This window comes from Schistocerca gregaria, chromosome X (genome assembly GCF_023897955.1).
Source record: "Schistocerca gregaria isolate iqSchGreg1 chromosome X, iqSchGreg1.2, whole genome shotgun sequence".
Lineage (NCBI taxonomy): Eukaryota > Metazoa > Arthropoda > Insecta > Orthoptera > Acrididae > Schistocerca > Schistocerca gregaria.
In genome coordinates this window covers 552,312,845-552,333,850 of record NC_064931.1, presented here as the reverse complement: position 1 = coordinate 552,333,850, position 21,006 = coordinate 552,312,845, and the positions used below count along the sequence as shown (strand labels likewise).

General features: G+C 39.2%; 1 protein-coding gene across 1 annotated transcript in view; it reads left to right on the top strand.

Annotated features, from left to right (window-relative positions):
* LOC126297448 (potassium voltage-gated channel subfamily H member 6) overlaps window positions 1–21,006 on the top strand; it is a 2,320,485-nt gene that overhangs the window by 1,299,918 nt on the left and 999,561 nt on the right. The window lies entirely within an intron of this gene.

The following is a 21,006-nucleotide window of genomic DNA, read 5'->3' as shown; positions in this document are numbered from 1 at the left end:
TCCTTAGTCGTTTGCTTGTAGGAAATCATTTAGTAACAGATGTCAATCTGTTTCCTATTTGTAATTTAAATGCGAAACGCGGCTGCACGTTCTCAAGAAGCTCTGACATTCCGTATTCTTTCCGACGCTGCTCTGAGTTGAGTGAACAAATATTAGTTATGACTAAACTGCATTACACAATTGTTTTCTATTTTTCTTTTTTTTCATGACAACGCTAAATTGTGACAGCTGCATGAAACTAAATTTTTTTTGAAATCCGAGTATGAAAATCAACATTTGTCTGATGCTGAAAAAGAAATCAGACGTGAATGAATAGTGGAAGCGATTGCAGGCAGTCATTTGGTGAAATGTTAATTAGTTTTTGAGTAGTAATATTTCAACTTGCGTTTCGTAGTCTTCATTGAGCAGGGCCTGTAATCGATATGAGAGTTCGATGGACATTAAAAACTTGTAGGCTATTACCTGTTATAGACTCTGGGAGGAGCTGTCGTGACTGAGCTGGGCCATGTGCGCGCGACGTCGATACGATGTGCTCTTCTTCCGGTCTAGCGTCGTCTACCGTATCACATTTATCTTTTGCGCTGTTAACGTACTTTCATCGCATTAATTATCTTATGAATTCTTTTCCTTCCTTCACGTACGTCTGTTGACGGCATAAACAGAAAAACTATGGACCGTGTATGAAGAGAACTCGTTATTGGAATTCATCTGCTGGCATGTAAATTTTGTTTTTTAGTATTCGAAAAAATTAGCTATGAAAATTGAATGTGCGGCGTGACGTGCCTTTCTGGACTATTTACATCAGTATGCACGACATCGGTCATTCGCGATGCGGCTGTGCTTACATTAGTTTAACAGAAAATTCATTTCCACTTTCTTATTCATTATATCGTACTGTGTGGTAGAAACTAGAAACTTATCGTTATGGTAGAAACACCGATGTCCAAAAACTGGATTCCGCTTTTGTGTTGTATTAAAGACTAGATATTTTCAGAAAAATCAGCGTACAACACTTGAAATAAATACTAAAAATGTGGGAAATAACAATGCCTCGAAATAAATGTGAGTTAATTTCGGAAAAAGTGATACCCACTTTATCGTGTTCGTTTCTGAACCTGAAATAAAAATAGACCTGTTCACCAGGAGACTGCATATTCACTGCGCCTTTTTATACACAGACCAACAATATAACAGTATTCTTGCTGAATTATCACTGCACAAAGACTAAGAAATCGTAAAAATTTCTTATGTAAGGGACGACAACGGAGAAAAACCGATTGTATCGTACTGTTAAGGGACTTAACTGATTGAGATGTAAAAAGAAAGCTGTAAACAACACATTTTTAACTGTCGTTCTATGGAATGTGTTATTTTATTCACAAAGGTTGACATGGAATAACGCAGAGGCAGCATTCTTTATATAGTGGTGCTGGTTAGTTATTGCACTAATGAAGATGCCATTTACGAAAGTCTGTTTTATAGGTTAGAATGGGACAGCTTGTCGTTAGATGAAGGTATGAAAAAAATGGATGTGCGAAGTGATGTCTGTGGGTGCGTCTCGCGCCGCCATGCTGCGGCCCTTGTACACAATCCGGTTGCTAGGCAACACAACAAACTGTATTGCGTGTTGCATACGTCACAAGCGCCGCGCCGCAGCGGTCGCCAGCACAGTCCTGTGGAATTCACCCATCGCAACGGTAGCATCGGCTACCCTAGCACCAATCAGCGGAAAGCTATTTTGCGCTATTTGAATACTGAAATGTTTAATTAACGACAACGTAGATTCCTTCACATAAAGCATTAATAAATGCGTCCCCAAACGTTGTTCACATTATCTGCACGCGTTACAGTAACATACGTTCATTATGTTGCTTTTGTTATATTGTGTAACCAAAGGCTTATGCGAAAACTTTGTATGTTGGCGCAGATAAGATTGATGCAGTAAGGTAAACTACTATTTAGATTAAACTTGCGTAACAGCACTAAGAAATTAAATAACATCGAATTCCTGAAAGGATTATGATATTTGTCGTACACATTCTCTCTTAGCTAAGGACATGGAAGTGTGACAGATGAACAGTAAAATGTAGATAGATGCAAATATTATGTCTAAGAAGAATTATGCGAAATTCGTATTGCCACGAATGTGATAATATGTTTGTATGCAGTGTTACAGATTAATATTTATACTGAATCGAGTCTCACGTTATGGAGTTAGGAGTACCGTTTACTAAATTGTTCCAGTCGAAGCTTATTTTGCATATATTCACAGTATAACACTCTGTGAAGTGGAGGACAACTACTTTCGTGTAAATCTGAAGCTTAGAGCATCTAAAACTGGGAAACTTCCACCCATAACCAAACTAAATTTACTATTTGGTTAGTGCTAATACGTACTAATCTAAGGACTACTTTGTTGATGAATATGCAACCAAAATTTCATACTGATTGATCTTCGTTTTTATTCGCGTTTTTTTTAAAGCATTGACGCTATAGAAATAATTAATGTCCCAAATTCTTTTTCTCTTACCTGACACTTTTATGCATGTAGACATTATCTCGACGTGTATTGCGAGAGGCCAATCTAATAAACTGTATTCGTATAAAACATAGGCGTTGAAACTTGATGAGGGTGTACCTTTTGATTATTTCTGCCTTGTAGAAAATTGTGACGCACGTGTTGGTTGTATGAATTTGCAGTATGACACCCAAATGAGACGGAATGTAAACTAGTGCCCAGCGGAGTTGACGATTTCATTTTTGCGCTCAGTATCTGAACGGCTGGCGTAGCCGTCTGCTTCATACAGAGAAATCAAATCGACTACTTTGCCTGCCACACTGATATATACCATTTCTAAGTCATTCCGGGTAAACCTCATAAATCACGAGATGTATGTTGTTAGCATGAATGTGATGCGATTCGATGATTCCAAAGATGCAACCGTATTTTGTTCTGACCAAAGATTCCAGTTAACAAGAAGTTACTATTATTAGATGATTTCTTATCAATAATGTCATAGCATATTTTTTTATTTCATAACATTTTTTATTCGTTAAATGTAGCTTTTGTCTGAAGGGTTTCGAGCTCCTATAGTAAACGAATTTATTCCGGAAGTTACGCTTTGATGCTATCTTAACCGATTAGTTTTGTCAGAGCTTATACAGTATACCTCGTGTTCCAACAACAGTGTTTACATGTTTACACACTTTTTGTCGTTTGTGTTTCCTTTAGCTCTGTTGCTGATTCTGATGTCTCAGAGCGAATGGATCCTTATCGTCCACTGACAACATATTTTAATTGCACGATCTGCAAGAATTATGAGAGCAATATTTATAACTTTTATATTTGGGAACCAAAGTCGAAATATTCTCTTTCTTGTTAGAGCATTGCATACAAAGTCAGTCCCCAAAATTTTGTACGCAACTGATTTTTCATCAGTAGCAGAAGTATCTATACGTTTGTAAGATGCAGTGAGATTAGCTAGCATAAAGACAATTACCAACGTATGTGGCTGATGTTAACTTCAGCTGGTTAGAGGCATTCAGACGACAACGTTAAAAATAACATAACGTACAACATTAGAAGCACGCTGAGATAATCCCAAAAATGATGCCATTTTATAGCTGCTATTGAAAACGTCGCTGTTGAATTTAATGCTACGAAACTAGTACATGGTCTTCTTCTCAGTAAGAACCATTTCTTCGGATATATACAATGTTCTGTGTGCGTTTTCAGAACAGTAAGTAAATACATTATGAAAGTGATTAAAGTGGACAGTATTCTCCATAATTTTGTTCCAGGTCTGTCTTAAAACACGGAGAACAAATCTGGTTAACTAAGTTGTCCTGTAGTCACGTTGATATTTCGGGTTACCTGCAGGGGTTCATAATGGCTAACAATATGCTAGCTGCATAACGGGGCTGCATTTGTCGAAGAATACCTTCATTTACTGTACCAGGTCTTAAGGTTGAGACGCTTGTCAAAGGAATTCTGTTTTCAATGCAAAGCTGCATTGAACTTCCAAAAATACACATGTCAGAGAAAAAAAGAAAAAAAATAGCAAGCAGCGTCTCCTATTCTTATTTTGGTGTACTGATCATTATGCACAGCTAGTTACAGTATATGACATAGTTCCATACAGTAATGCAAAACAGTCCTACAACACTGTGTGTTCAATTAACAATTGTAAATTTTAGGAAAAGCTTGCAACTGTTAGACTGGGATGAAGTGTACAGAGAATCTGGTGCTAATTCAAAATTTAACCTGTTTTATATACCTTTATGAGTATATTTGAAAACAGTTTTCCTAAGAAAACAGTGAAATACAATTGTAAGAAACAATCTAAAAAGTCATGGCTTACTAAAGGGATAAAAATATCTTGTAAACAGAAAAGGGAACTGTATCTTATAGCTAGAAGGTGTAATGATGCAGAAACACCGAAACATTGTTAAAGTACTGCACTGTATTAAGAAAAGTTATTAAAAAGTCGAGAAGTATGTGCATTATATCTGAGATTATAAATAATAAAATCAACACAATTTGGAATATTGTTAAAAGGGAAACAGAGCAACCAAGAGCACAAGTACTTCATTTGCATCAGACTCAATGAAAAGTTTAACAGAAATTCAGAAGTAGAAAATATTTTTAATAATCTTTTTAGTTGGTGTAGAGAAAATAGAATCCAGCTATTCGTTAGGAACTGAAAGGCTGTATACGAAAGAGGCAATAACTATGCAATTTGATAAAATTGAAGTTCAACCCGCCTCTCCTACAGAAATTAGGAAAATAATAAATTCACTCAAAAATAAAAGTTGTATAGAATTATTGGTATTGCCAAACAGAGTACTAAAAGCTTCTTCCCAGCAGATAAGTAGGGTTCTCATCAGCTGCATATGTAGTAGCTCACCAAAATAGGGCATTTTTCCAGATAGACTGAAATATGCTATTGTTAAACCATTGAATAAAAAGGGGGGTACATCTGATACAAACAACTATCGCCCAGTTTCATCCAAAATTTTTTAAAAGTGTATGTATTCAAGATTAGCTTAACATTTTTGTAAAAATAAAGTACTAACGAAATGTCAATTTGGTTTTCAGAAAGGATTTTCACAGAAAATGCTATATATGCTTTCACTGAATAAATATTAAATGCTCTGAATATCCGACCATTACCCACCGGGATATTTTGTGACCTTCAAAGGCTTTTGACCATGTGAATCATGAAATTCTTCTAGATAAGCTTACGTATTGTGGTGTGAATGGGACAGTGCACAATTAATTCATATTTAACAGGAAGAATGCAGAAGGTTGAAATTAACATTACAGATAGTGTGGAAAAAAATCATCTGAGTCCCCTATTTTGGGAGGTGTCAAGAACAGTGTCCCATGAGGTTCAATCTTGGGTCCCTTACCGTTCTTCATATATATTAATGACTTTGCCACTCTGTATTCATCAAGATTCAAAGTTAGTTGTTTTTGCTGTTGGTACAACTACAGTAATCACACCCAACAAACAATAATCAGCTGAGGAAATTGCAAACAATGTATTTCAGAAAATTATTAAGTGGTCCTCTGCATATGGACTCTCACTAAATGTTGAAAAAACACAGTACATACAATTCTTTACAGTAAATGGCATAACACCATTGATAAAGATAGATTTTGAACAGAAGTCTGTTTCTCGGAATATTGAAAATTTCTGGGCGTATGCATTGATGAGGAATTGAATTGGCAGAAACACATTGACGATCTGCTGAAATCGTCACTCCCATTTACTTATGGTTAGGCTCAGCTACTTATGTTATTAGGGTTGTTGCAAATTTTTGTGATAAACGTATCAGTAAACTAGCCCACTATGCCTGTTTTCATTCACCGCTTTCATATGGGATCATATTTTGGCGTAATTCATCATTAACAAAAAAAGTATTCATTGTGCAAAAGCGCGTAGTCAGAATAATAGCTGGAGCTCACCCAAGCTCACCTTGCAGACATTCATTTAAGGAACTCTGGATATTCACAGTACCTTCGCAATACATGTGTTCACTTATGAAATTTGTTATTAATACCCCATCCCATTCAAAAAATATTAGCGAATTGCCTAGCTACAACACTAGAGGACAGCATGATCTTCACTTTTCTGGATAAAATTTGATTTTGGCACAGAAAGGTGTGAATTATGCTGCCACAAAAATCTTTGGTCATTTATCAAATAGCAGTAAAAGCCTGTCAGTCAACCAACATTTAAAAACAAATTAAAATAATTTCTTAATGGGAACTCCTTCTACATAATAGATGAATTTTTACATATGAAGTAGTAACTGCAAAAAAGATTATTATATTGTGTAAAGAAAACTTATGTTAAACTGACACGTTCCACATCGTTACGAAATATCGTATTCATGATCCATGGAACAAGTGTTAATGTAATGTAACTACAGAAATTGCAGTGGCATCTACTAGTTCTTTGGTGTACCATGCCGGGATGATGAAACGTCGGAACCATTAAGCTGAGCTGACAATTTTAGATACAATTTTGTATTACGATATCTTTTATTCTCGTGATGCTATTTTGAGAAAATAATGCCTATAAGCTGCCCAAAGCTACGCTGAAGTTACCCGTGAAAACCTCAAAAAAATTCGTGTAGTAGTTTTTGAGATTAGCGTGTTCAGACAGACAAACAGACACGACGGTTATACAGATTTGTTATTCGTGCAGATCTGTCATACAGAGAAGGAGATATTTAGTTCATAGAACATCTTCGGACCCATCTTCCAAAAGTGCTTATCTGAGAATACGATTATATTTGTAATCGGGAAACATGTTCTTTTTTTAGATGTATTCGAAACGGATGTACGGCAACTTTTTGAATCAATGGAAGACCAAAATGAAGCTACACATAAACATGGTATCCCATGTTTGTTGGGCTGGTGGATTATGGTGGCGAATCTAGCATCCGGCAGCGTCCCTGATGTACACTACAGCATTAACACCAGGCGGATGGTGTAGCCCATACATCAACTTAAGTAAATTATCATACTCCTCAAAGCACTGTACCGTGATTCTGGCCTTATGACACGGACAGTTATCATCGCTTTCGGGAAATCAAGCACTAAGGGGTGCAGACGATCCGCAATAATGTTCACTTAGTCAATCAGCTGTCACGGTGCTTTCGATTACGGCGCCAGGCCCCACGGAAGTCTAGGTGAATGTCGCTCATAGCATAACGTTGTTCCCACGAGCCTGAGTCCGTGGCGCGATGCAAGTTTCGATCTGCTGTTCATCTGCATGACGGTGTATCCGGACACGAACCTTGTTCTTGTGTAACAAGACGCGTTATTCATCCGATCAGGCGATACGTTTCCACTGATCCACGGTTAAAACCCGATGATCCAGTGCTCAGTGCCATTGTAATTGACGATGTCATTGAGTCAACATTGAAACACGTAGGGGTCGTCTGCTGCGGAGCACCATGTTCAACAATGTGTCCTGAACGTTTTGCACTGACACCCTTGTACCTACACCAGCACTGTATTGTGTCGTCAGCTCTACCATAGATCGCCAACTATGCCGATCCACAGAGCGAGCAAGTGTCTGACCTCCATATTATATGATGAGGCGTGGGCGTCTAACACCGTGTTGCCTACCTTCAACCACGTCGAAACGATACCTGAGACAGTAATACACGAACATTCGACCAGATTTGCCGTTTTCGAGATAATCATCTCAGGCACTTAACCATAACAATCAGCCCTTTGTCAAAGTTGCTGTCAGTGGATTTTCCCATTTGCGGCCAGCATCGTCACTATATTGGTTCTTCATTCGTCTCTGCTTTGCTAATATGCGTTCCTTATCACATCACGTGCCCGTCTTGCCACCAGATGACATTCAGTCTCGCGTTGGACATTGATCACAATTTTGTGGCTCATCAGTGACGTCTGTGTTTGTATAATTCAACGATGTAACAGTTTCGTATGTCTGGGAAGAAACTATGCTGTAAAAATGGATTTAGAATTAGTTTTTCCCTATAAATTTGTGCTAGATTGACTATACACCATCCCGAATTTTATGTTTGTCTTGAAACTAAAATGCTTCGCTCACACAGAAAATACTCAACTAGTGAATTGTCCTTCTGAAGATACGAATGAAATATACTGGCATAAGATTTCGTGTAGAACAGATGTAGTGGGACAAAAGCCGAAGATCATTCATATTTAGGTACTCGTTAAAAACAGTCTCGCAGTGGTGTTAATTTTTAGATGGTTATTATGGCGCAGTGATATTTACTAATGTTGAACTGGCTGGAATTGGATTAATAGAACAGAATTGGATTCATAGAACAGAAAATTCATCCTTTACTCCTTTTCTGGATTTAAAGACAACATAGTTTCATTTTAAACAAACGAATTCGATTTCTGCATCTCGGTAGTTCATAAGTGTGCAGTAACGTTTTCGCTATTTTAAAAGTTCATAATGTCTATTCGTCAAGATGAAAATACATGATCAGTGTCCTTAGCGTATCGGTAATATCTGTGATATGCCTACTAAACCCGCTCGGCAGAACAGGTAATAGGATCGTGGAAGGGGCCAAAGGCTGAATAACCTTTACAACCAAAGCGGCACATAGCCGGACCTTTAACGAATGCAACTCTTTCACGGCTGAAGGTCTCCAAACAAGAAATCTTAACAAATCAACAAGATAAAAATCCAATTAAGATAGCAATAAAATAATTAAAAAAACATCAAACATATGCAAATTGCAATACAAATGGCTGAGGGCCACAATTAAAATTCAAAATTTTAGAATATGTTACCATAGACTTTTAAAGGCAGAAGGCCAGAATGTTTAACAATAAGAAATCTTAAAGATCAACAAGTTTAAAATGCAATTAAAGAGGCAATCAATAAATAAAAAACGTATCACGGCTATGTGGAAAGCCCTAAGGCTAAACAACCAAAATAGTTAATTGCACCGCATGGCGGCTAAATTTCAGCTGTAAAAACACTCGGTGTTGATCACAGGAAAACCTCCCCAACAGCAAACCACCGAAACAAACCACCACAACATGAATAGACGTGGCTTGGGTAGTTGAAACCACTACTCAACTTTGACGTCCTGGGTCGGTGAACCACGAAGCTCATAGCGATCGGGCCGCTCCTCACACGCTCCGACACTGCGCAGGGGCTGCCAGCCGCCCCAGCCGACTGCACGCGAGGAGATAACTTCCCTCGTCCGCAACAACCTACCGGCCGCCTCCTGACCCCCTAGCCGGAAACTATATCCACCAAACCAAAGATGGTACACGACGCAAATATCGATACACATCACTGCTGTCACACGTAGAAGGAAGAAGAACCACGACGTACCTGTAACAAGGGTGGGAAACCAAACACACATAGACAGCGAAGTTCACGTAAACGAATAGTTAGGAGTGAGCATGGCTCAATCTGAAGTGGAATAGATGCCTCACCCTATATGTGGGATTCCAGAAAGCATTGCTATCCCGAGCCGACAAATTCCCGCTCCCTTTTCGGCCGAAGCAGCTAAGAGACTCCAACTGAAACGGTGCGAAAGCTGTGCTTTCGGAAAAATCGACGTCATCAGTCCCCTAGTACTTAGAGCTACTTAAACCTAACCAACCTAACGACAACACACACATCCATGCCAGAGGCAGGATTCGAACCTGCGACCGTAGCGGTCTCGCGGTTCCAGACTGTAGCGCCTAGAACCGTTCGGCCGGCCCAGCGCTAACAGCAGAAGGGAATCATGATAATGAAGTCGCTTTGTAGAGAAGTCTGAGATTTTACCAGGGGAAACCGTTGTGGGCACCAGCACGTTGATACTGATAGAACATTTGTGTGTTTATTCGAACTTGATGTTGACTAGAGAAAGAAATGAAGAGGATCTCTTCAGTGAAGTATTGCATGGAGTAACGTTATATCGTCCTACTTAAAATACTTCAGTTGATTCTTATCTTCCGTGGAGATGAAACGAAGTGGCATTATTGGAACGTCGCTTTTCAGCAGAATAAATTTTACTTTAAGACGTGTGGTCTCTTTCCACGTCAACTTCGTACATGAATACTATTTCTGCTATCGTTAAAACTGTAATGTTTATTGTGATGTTTATCGCTCTAAATCTAAGAATAATTATTCGAACTATTCAAACGTGGTTTTCAACATTTCGTGAGCAGTGAGCTATAGATTGCGCTATCCGAGCATGTCTTACTCATCATTACCTTTGTCAGCTATTAACAATGAGTAATCAAGTATTTGTTCCTTCCCTGAGACAATATGCTTGTTTCGCCAGTCATTAAAAACCCTTTACCATTATAACATACATGAGCTATGTAATCTAAATCCAACCTCATAGGTTAATCTAAACACCCTCTCCAGATTCCTCGATCCTTTACATACACGGCACGTGCATGTATGACAGTGTAGAACGAAAAATTCCCTAGACATTGTCTATAACGTATTCTTCCGCATTCAGTGTGTTTTGGTAGCGTTGCTCATACAAGAATGTGTCTACTGAGTTTTAAAACGTAGTGGACAAGTATTGACTGAGTGAAGCCTTGATATGACACCAGAAGCTACTCACAAAGATCATATGGTAGAATGCTGTATACGAAGTTAAGAATTTAATTTAGAGTTTCCAATCAATACGCTGTTTTAATGTTAGGACGTTTCAAGTAATTTGTTGTAAATGAACATTCAGTCATAAACGAAACACCATTGTCACGGTTGTTTCCTGTTACATCTCCTACGAAAATTACGTTTAGTCCACAAAAGAGAGAATAATGAAGGGGATACAAGTGAAAATTTAGCTAGCGATACGCAGCAGTACGAGTACAGAGGGAAACATAGAAATGACTATTACGCAACGTGTTAAAGATTTTGTGTAAGTTTCAATCCTTGATCTGCTTATGTCATATGAAATTATTGGTCTGGTACACTCTCCATGCCCAGTGTAGTTTCTAGCTGGTTCTCCACACTTGTGCAGGAAAGTGCTTGGCAGATTCTTCAAGTCCGCTTCAGAAGCACAATACGTATGCCTACGGAGAAACTTTTACGCGATTCAAGGACAGGTGACACATGGCTCTCTTTAGGGTACCTGACGTTTGTGGTGACAGAGCAACCGGTCAAAGAATTAGTTTCAATTAATTTCAAAATTTTGGATGAGAGACAACGCATTATGGACTGTGCCACAATTGGGGCAAATGCTCTGAGAAAAGAATAATACGACATATATTCTACTTGCTACCTCTCAGTGCCTTTCAATATACCACACTTCATTTTAGTCAAAGGAAAAAATTATTTTCCTCGAAACCAATCAAAAGCGTAGTTGCAGTAGTGAATGATTACAGGCTGGATGTTTCGGGTAGGGATTTGTGCCTGATAGTGTAAATTTCGACTCGCCAACTGTAATATTCAGTTATAAATTACTCATCTTAGTAATATCATTATTACCACCAACAATATAAAAATTAAATCAAAGTGTCACTGTTTTCAAAATAACAGCTTGAGAACTGAGTCATAATGGTCATGCAGATATTTAAAATTATTAGCATTATATTGATCAAACAACGTGTATTCTCGAAATGTGGAGAATTTTCCAATTTGACATCCTGTAGCAGCAAAAGGTTGCAAATACGTTTGCTTTATCTGAAAAAGCGTTAAAAGTTTTAACGTAAATTCCAAGGCATTACTTTTCAGCACGCCGTCGCATAATTTCAGTGATTTGTTTGACGAGCTGTATCAGCAATTTATTCCAGTCCTGAGAAAGAGTTGTGCGAAGGTTTGAAAAATCCTTGCTATATGCCGAAGGGTTGTAATTTATCTCCTCAGTACGTCCCGAACTTGTTTTATCAGGTTACGATTCCAAAAGCTTGTTTGTCACCGTGTGTGATGGATCGCTTAACCTGCGAGAAGTTCATTCGCACTTAAGATAAGTCGCACATATTGTTTCAGTTCTTCATTTCTACTCACAAGTGTTAACATTATAACCACAAACGTAGATATGAAATTCCGTACGCCCACAGACCTTGGTACCTCTGCATTCTAGGCTATCACCACTACCAAACTGTTATCTTTCAACTATGTCCCTGTGACTGTACAGGATATTTACTTTTCCTTTAGATGAACGTACTGGGTGAATCCTGCACAAACTGAAACGGAATTCATCTGTGTGTATATTTGCATTTATTTGTGGCTGGATCTATTGCTAGCGACTACGTAGTGAACAAACAAAACTTTTCCACTGCCGTTTAGAGGACTTAATTTACCGAACGTCTGGAATAGCATACAGTCCAACTATTCTCAATCTACGATACACAGTTTCTTGTCATATTCTAACTTCTCTGTGGGCCGTAAACTTAGCAACCAGTTCTCCAGGGATATAGTTAGATTTCGCCGTGGAGTAGGAATATCAAAAATGGTTCAAATGGCTCTGAGCACTATGGGACTTAACATCTGAGGTCATCAGTCCCCTAGAACGTACAACTACTTAAACCTAACTAACATAAGGACATCACACACATCCATACCCGAGGCAGGATTCGAACCTGCGACCGTAGCGGTCTCGCGGTTCCCGACTGTAGCGCCTAGAACCGGTCGGCCACTACGGCCGGCAGGAATATCAATGGGGTGAGCATTCAGATGCTTAGAACAGAATTTTTATCGCCAACACCTATTGCCTGTCGCGCGTATTTGGTGCGGCGATAGGGTTGGCCGTAAGCGGACTGCAGATTTTATATCACTAGCACAGGCAGATTCTCTTTAAAGGTACTCTGGATTTCGTACAAGCCTTTCATAGGCGTCTTAATAATGTGCATTCAATAAATGTAATGAACTTGGTTAAAGCTCTAAAGAGGTAAATGAAAGGGCATTTCGCTTGTTTGCAGCTTGTCACAGCTGAGATCTCCCAAATTATTTTGTTATAGGAGAAAACATCCCGTCTTTGACAGGTTTTGTACTGTACTCGATCACATTTCCGAATCTGTGTTTTAATAAATATTGCTGCTGTGCATTGCGAAATAGCTTCCTAATACAACAAAGTGCAACTGTCACGAAAGATATCGATTCCGGATATATAACATGCACCGAATTACCAGTTTGTCATACTATGAAATATTATTAGAGACGAAATTTTTCTATTTTTACTTTCTGGAGCCATGTGTTTATTCTTTCTTCATTCTTATGGGAACTAAAATGTTAATTGGACTAGTCATTCAAGAGACTAGATACTAGAACTACAATGAACTGTGAATTGTGAATGACTCCGAGTGTCATATACAAATGTTATCTGCACGTGAAATTTGATCCAAGTGTTTATATAGCCAACGGACTGGCTGACAGCTCTCTGCCACAGCAACCTGCATTTGTTTCATAAAAACATGATGTCGTAGGAAGAATGGTCAATATTCGGGGATGTGACAGTAACGATAATCCCAAGGATAAAATTCTAGTAAACATGGGCTCTAAAATGCATATCGTAAGAACTATGAGCATCTTTTCATCTTCGGTGCTGTGAAACAAATCTTTTCTACTGCAAGGTCTTTGCTTTCCATATTTTTGGAGGAGGTAGTATGGACCACAAAAAAGAAGGTTCTGCAGTGAACATGGACTGTGAAATGCATACCTGAAGAGCTAAGAGCGCTTCTTCAGTAGGAGAGATGTGTTTCTCAGTACAGAAGATGAAAAACTGCTCATAGCTCTTAAGGTATTCACATTATAGCCCATGTCTACTGGATTTTTTTCATATTTTGGTCCATAGTACCCCCTCTAAAAATATGCGAATAACAGAGCTTGTAGTAGAAGAGATTTGTTTCTGCGAATCGAAGATGAAGAACTGCTCATAGCTTTTAAAGTATGCATTTTGGACCCCTTGTTGACTAGACTTTTTTTTGTTTCGAATGATCATTCCTGTCATTCTCTAAATACTGACCATTCGTCCTGGGACACCGTGTGTGCGGCCATACGGCCACACAAAGTAGGCCTAGGTATCAACTCTTTGTTACACTGCGTTACATATATCGAATGTAGCCTTTTTTTTAGTTTGACGTGTTTCGATATGTATCCGTACCAGCAATAATTATTCCCTTGCTATTACCTGTCGACAAATGTGTACAAACAAGGTAAATAAATGCTATATTAATTTTTCGTTCTTATCTCAAATGCAAACAAACAGCATTGACTAAAGTAATGTGTTAAGTACGCTATGATCACTCCACATATTTTGCTACTTAATGTATTTCGTTCTGCAGTCCCTTTCTGTGTATGAAGTATTGGGACTGCTTCGCGAGTAGAATTTTCTGTGACTGTCACCAAATTCTTGAAATGACACTTAACAAGGGAAGTATCCCAGATCTAACGGTGTACGACGAACAAAACGTTTTCAGTATACGGAGATAATGTCTGTTTCACCACCCATCAATGGTTTACTTCTAAATTTCTGAATTTGAGTACAGTTGATGTTTGAATGTTAACAGATCTAAAGATTACAAAAGCACATGCTGAAGAACCAATGGCATGTATCATTTATGACCAGAAACTTCTCAAGTGTTATATATGAGGCATAGTTTGCCAAAAAGCTAAATATCTGCTTGGAACAATATATATCAACAGAGGCAGTTCTTCCCAAGGCAAATGGAAATCAGACTTTTGCAAAGATTCTGGAAAAGTGCAATACATCTGTAAAAGAAGTCTCATACAAGACGGGAGTGCGACCAACTCCATAGTACAATGCAGTGTTTTGAATCCGTATCAAGTAAGCGTGGCGACAGACACTGAACAAATTTAGATACGCGCTTCTAGGATCGCAACAAGTCGGAACAGCTCACACAAAAAGGAACAGAACTGTACGGGCGACTTAAATGTGAATCCTTGGAAGAAAGATGTATTTCTCTCGAATGCATGTTGCGTCAATATTCAGAATATCTACTCGAAGAAGACTGTGCGACCATCGTGGTGCCAAAAACGTATATCTCACTAGGGTTTCATGAGAAAAGAGAGGTTAGAACGTGTACAAACGCATAGGCGTATAGTCAGTATCTCTTGCTCGATACGCAAGTGGGATAGGAAAGAAATTCTATAATATTGGGACGCTGTACCTCCGCCATGCACTGTACAGTGCCTTGCAAAATATTTATGTGGATGTAGATGCATATGCAAATGTAAATATATCTAAAAATAAAATTTGCTGTGTTGTAGTGTGTTCTTTCCTTATTCGTCTTCGACGTATTGTGAGTTTCGCTGAAATGTTTGAAAACGTAGGAATGAAACAGTTTGCACACTTGACGCGGGTGGCATGTGATCGTGATATATAACTTTCGGTGCAATAGAACAGCAGTAGTCTAACATCAAAGGATACAGTGATCACATTATCCAGATATTTGCCACGATTTGTTTCCTTCATATTCCAACATATATTGTTTCAGCAAGGTTTTCAGCTTTTTGCCAAATAATACATCATTTATGACTCTTGTCACTCTGTTGGTCACAGATGTTTTTTATACGGTATTGTTTCTTCAGTAACTAGAGTTTCTGTAGTTTTTAGTTTCTTTACGTTTCAACATTGATTGTATTCAAATGCGGAGTTTTACATATAAGTGACCGTGATGGGAGACCAGAAATATCTCCGTATTCTAAAATAAGTTTTACCTGGTCATAACTTCCCTTGGGAAGCACATGTTCACCGCTGTTGTGACTGCCGTGCGTGTCACACCTGTTTTGAGGTGTCTGTGGACGCCATGTCCAAATGGCGTCTAACAGTTTGGCTCTATAACGCTGATTTTCGACGCTTTCGTCTCACGTAGCTCTTAGAAAGGCCATGTCACCTCTACAGATTGCTAATTTAGAGTTTGTGAGGAAATTTTGACAGTCGTTAACGTCTATTCTGTTTCGATATTCTGCGTTGTGTCTGTGCATCGTTAGCAGTTTATTTTGCGTAACGTTGGTCGCAGACAGAGAACAAGAGGTGAAACTTAAGTATAATTAGAAATCTCATCGTTAGGTGCCTCTCATTTTGTGTTTTCATCGACCGACTTCCATTCGAGGCCCAACGAATGGTTGTGCATTAGCAAGATCAGTTTGGACTGACTACATTTATCTGCTCACAGAATAACTATTGAAACTTTTCGAGGCTGATGAAGAAGGGGGGGGGGGGGCTTAACTACAGTAATCTTAAAAACTTCTTGGAGATATATGCATTGACATGAGAGAAATCATGGGACACTTCCGAATATCGTATCGGATCTCCCTTTGCCCAGCGTAGTGCAGCAACCTGACGTGGACTAAAGAAGTCGTTGGAAGTCCCCTGAAGAAATACTGAGCCGTCCATAAGTGCAAAAGAGTTGCTGGCGGAGGATTTTATGCACGAACTGACCTCTTTATTATGTCCCATAAACATTCGATGGGGTCCATGTCGGGCGATTTGGCTGGCCAAGTCATTCGCTCCAACTTTCCAGAATGTCCTTCAAACCAATCGCGAACATTTGTAGCCCGGTGACATGGCACATCGTCATTCATAAAAATTCCATCTTATTTGGGAACATTAACTTCATACATTGCTGCAAATGGTTTTCAAGTAACCGAACATTAACATTTCAGTCAATGATCGGTTCAATTAGGCCGAAGGAACCGTCCATTCCATGTGAACACAGCCCACACTATTATGGAGCCACCACCAATTTGCACAGTGCCTTGTTGACAACTTGGGTCCATGGCTTCGTGCGGTCTACGCCACACTCTAAACCTACCATCAGCTCTCACCAGTTGGAATCGGGCCTCATCTGACCACGACCGTTTTCCAGTCTTCTAGGATCCAACCAACATGGTCACGAACCCAGTATGGGCGCTGCAGGCGATGTCCTGCTGTTAGGAAAGGCATTCGCGTTGGTCGTCTGCTGCCATAGCCCAATAGCGCCATATTTCGCCATACTGTCCTAACGGATACGTTCGTCATACGTCGAATATTGATTTCTGCGGTTATTTCACGCAGTGTTGCTTGCCTGTTAGCACTAACAGCTCTACGCAAATTCCGTAACGATTTCCGAAACGGAACGTCTCATGCATATAGCTCCAACTTCTATTCCGCGTTCAAAGTATGTTACGTTCCGTCGTGCTGCCATAATTACGCCGGAAACCTTGGCACATCAATCACCTGAGTGCAAATGACAGCTCCGCTAATGCACTGCCCTTTTATACGTCGTGTACGCAGTACTATTGCCATCTGTTTATCTGCATATCGTTATCCAATGACTTTTGGCAAGTAAGTATATACTTCTTTCACTCTTTATTAATTTAGAGCATATGCTGTTCCCATCTCTTCCCCTTCTTGCGTTACGGCCCCTGTAAGATGACGGAATCCCCCTTCGTGGACTGCATTTTTCTCATCTTCTTCCACAACCTCTTGACTCTTTCTGTTCTTCTCTCGCGCTCTTCTTCCGAGATCTTCAGTGTCTTTTTCTCCTGTCGGCTCCGCTGGTGACCTTGATCCCCAATTCCCACCAGTCCTTCCGAAGTTCAACTACCCACTTGGTTCCTGTCTTTCCCCTTGTCCTCCCTGTTGTTTCCCACACACTCTTCATTATTCTGTCCACATTCGTCCTAATTACATGTCCAGCAAACCTTGCCATTTTGAGTCTGATTTCTCCATATATTATTCTCGTGTTCCGGTACAGTTCTCCCCTAGGTCTCCGCATCCATCCCTCTCCACCTCTTTTGGGACCAAACATTTTTCTCAGTATTTTTCTCTCTACTTTCTCTAGTTGTTCCCATGTAAGGAAATATGTTGTTTGATTTTTACAACTCGCCATTTCAGTCTCTTTCTTATTTGAGCGTTTTCTAAACCTGGAACTGAATTCTTATTCCCAAGGTAAGAAAAACAGTTTAAACTAGGTATGATTTCATTTGAATTGACTGTACTTACGTGCACTGTTTGTGTTAGATGTAATGTGACAACTTGTTTGAGTTTGTTGAGAAGAGATCTCACAGGACGGTTTATACTTAAGTCAAAGTAATTTTTTGTGTTTAGCTACGTTCACGTCATAACTCCCTATCGTTGTTTCTTTTTCTATAATGTTCAGTTTTATCACACAGGCTGCTTTAAAAAGTTGTCACAGAGTACGTTGTGTTCAGTCGTTTGAGGTATCGCCATCCGCTTTTTTATATTGTAATGTCGACGCTCTTCTCTAACGTGGAATGGTCTGTGCCATAAAGTTAGGCTATTAATAAATTATTAGTAAAGATAAAAACTTCCAGCGCTGAAAATGTAGTACATAGGTTTTAATCGAATTAAGTCAGCTCTCACTCAGAGTAATTGGTGAATTCTCTGGCAGACACGTTCTCTTGCGCAGTTTGCGCGTCCAAATATAAAGCGGGGGACCATTCTGCCACCGACCACCTGCTGTCTTCCCTACGTTAGCTGTCATTCTGCCGTATATTGCTGCCCTGTAAAACTGAAACACGAACCGGCTGAAAAGTAGATTTTTAACACCAGAAAAACGTTTCTACAACAAAAATTGAAAGTAGTAACAAGTAAGACAGATGAAGATATGTCAGACTTGAAGCGGTTGGGTAGTAAGACCGGGAACAGATTGCTATCAACCTGACGCTGTTCCCTTAACCAAATCTAATGTGGCTTGCGTATAGATGTTATTAGTTAAGATGCTTTAATTTTGTAAAATAAATGAGAAATCTCACTTTTGTGCGTGATAAGAGAACTTCAAATGCAACTGCCTCGTATGTACGAGCTGGAGTGTCGCAATCATACATAAAGATTCAAAAGGAGGAATAGCGTAATGTTTGCCACTAAAAATTAATTACAGTGTGTTTACGTTGCAGTCAGCTAGTGTGGCCTATGTCTTTCAAACTAAGTGTTGACTATTGAACTTAGTAGAACGGGAATAATCTAGATGAAGTAGAACACTTATACGGCCAGTGAAACTAGGACAAGCGGTGTTTCCCGCAGTTCATCTCGGTGTCCGACGCTATGTTGTTTCTTGAGCTTTGGAATGCATCATTGGGAAGGTATACAGGAAAAAAAAACCGTATATGAAAGATGAGCTAAAGGAAGTGAGAATAATAATACAAATTTGTGTATTTACTAAGTGTGTTTAGTTAATGGTGGTTGCTTCAAAGTAAATCCATTTGAGTCTATACCTCTGTGCATTCGTTACTTCCACTGCTCAAAATATTTCTTCATACCGGTGGCCTACACAGATGCTTTGCATTCTGGCGAAACTCGAGAAAATTTCAGTTGTAATTTCCTTTCCAACTCTCACTGAGACGATCGATTTTAATGAAACTTGTTCACTATAAGAGTGCACTTAATGGTCGAAAAACTATCAAACACTAATACGCCATGACAAATAGACTCGAGTTCTATTAGTAGTAAGAGAAATACGACCAGATCGACCTTATGGTCTAAAATAAACGACCCCTCCTTCTCACTTGTCTTTTATTGTGACACACACACACACACACACACACACACACACACACACACACAGAGAGAGAGAGAGAGAGAGAGAGAGAGAGAGAGAGCACTAGTTAAGGTCTTCGATATCATATTTTTTTGCTGTGTGGATAAATAAATGCAGGAATTATCACCGTAGGCGACATAAATAGAATAAGCGTTTCCAAGAAAATCTAGTAACATCTTCTAAAGTGAAGTAAATAAACGATATGTAGCACGTGCTTTACAGAAAAAACCGTAGTGTTTTCCAGTCCGTAGCAGTACGATTGGTGTTTTGAAATGATTTGCAGTGTATGAGACAAAACCTGGATAGCACTATTGGTTCTAAAACATCCGATGCATCGTTTTGTGATACCCATCCCTTTTGACAGTTAAAGAAACTCAGCTAGAAAGACAGAGCGAGGTGGCGCAGTGGTTAGCACACTGCACTCGCAATCGGCAGGACGACGGTTCAAACCTGCGTCTGGCTGTCCTGATTAAGATTTTCTGTGATTTCTCTGAATCGCTTTAGGCAAATACGAGGATGGTTCTTTTGGAAGGGCACGGCCGATTTCCTTGCCCATCCTTCCCTAATCCCAGCTTGCGCTCCATCTCTTATGACCTTGTTGTCGACGGGACGTAAAACACTTATCTCCTCCTCCTCTACTAGAAAGGCCGAGTGAGTTTCCACATCTGGTTAAGGCACTAGACCCGCGTTTACGATGAGGTGAGCTCACTCTCATGCCCTCCCCATCAAGTTGTAGGTTTCCCGTGGGTTTCATAAATTGGTCTGAAGGAATACCGGATGGTTACTTTGAAAATGAAACTGGCGATTTCATTTCCTTTCTTGTCCATACCCAGTTCGAGCTTGTGCTCCGCCTTGAATAATCCAGTCTTCACCAGAACGTTACATCCTAATTTTCTTTCACTCCGATGAGATGGGGCACTGATCTGAGTACAACATTATAGCTGCTCTGTGTCTACTTATTGTTAGAGCTGATGCAGTCTCTCGGATCTAACGTTTCCTATGAGGTTCATTTTTCCACTGGCTGCTCTAAGTGTTTATGCTGGTCGTGAATTCTAAGAAGTAATTTAAATTTGTCTTCATTGGAAATTGGGTAGAAATCTAATTATTTCAAAGACAGAGTTTTGAACAACTTTTAATGATGATAAATTTGGAGCCAACGAGATGCAATAACACATAAATATAGTTGCAAGCTCGTTATCTGTAAGAACTTCATGATAGAATAGTAGGTTCAATGTGTACCTCATAATGGTCTTAGCTTACGTTAGTTTTATAGTAGTTTATTACGAGAAGGAAGGTCCTGCAAAGTTTATATTTCATCGCCTGCTTACTGTAAGAAGATTCTGACTCTACTTACCAAAAAAGTTAATAAAAAAGAAGAGAAATTAGTGTTAAAAGTCAGAGTAAAGAGTAGAGTTGTTGAATTTCTATCGAAACTATAAATTTGTACCATCATTCATAGAAAATAAGTAGTTTTATGCAAATTTAAGGATTCTGTATGCGTTGTCAAAAAGTTCTCACAGCAA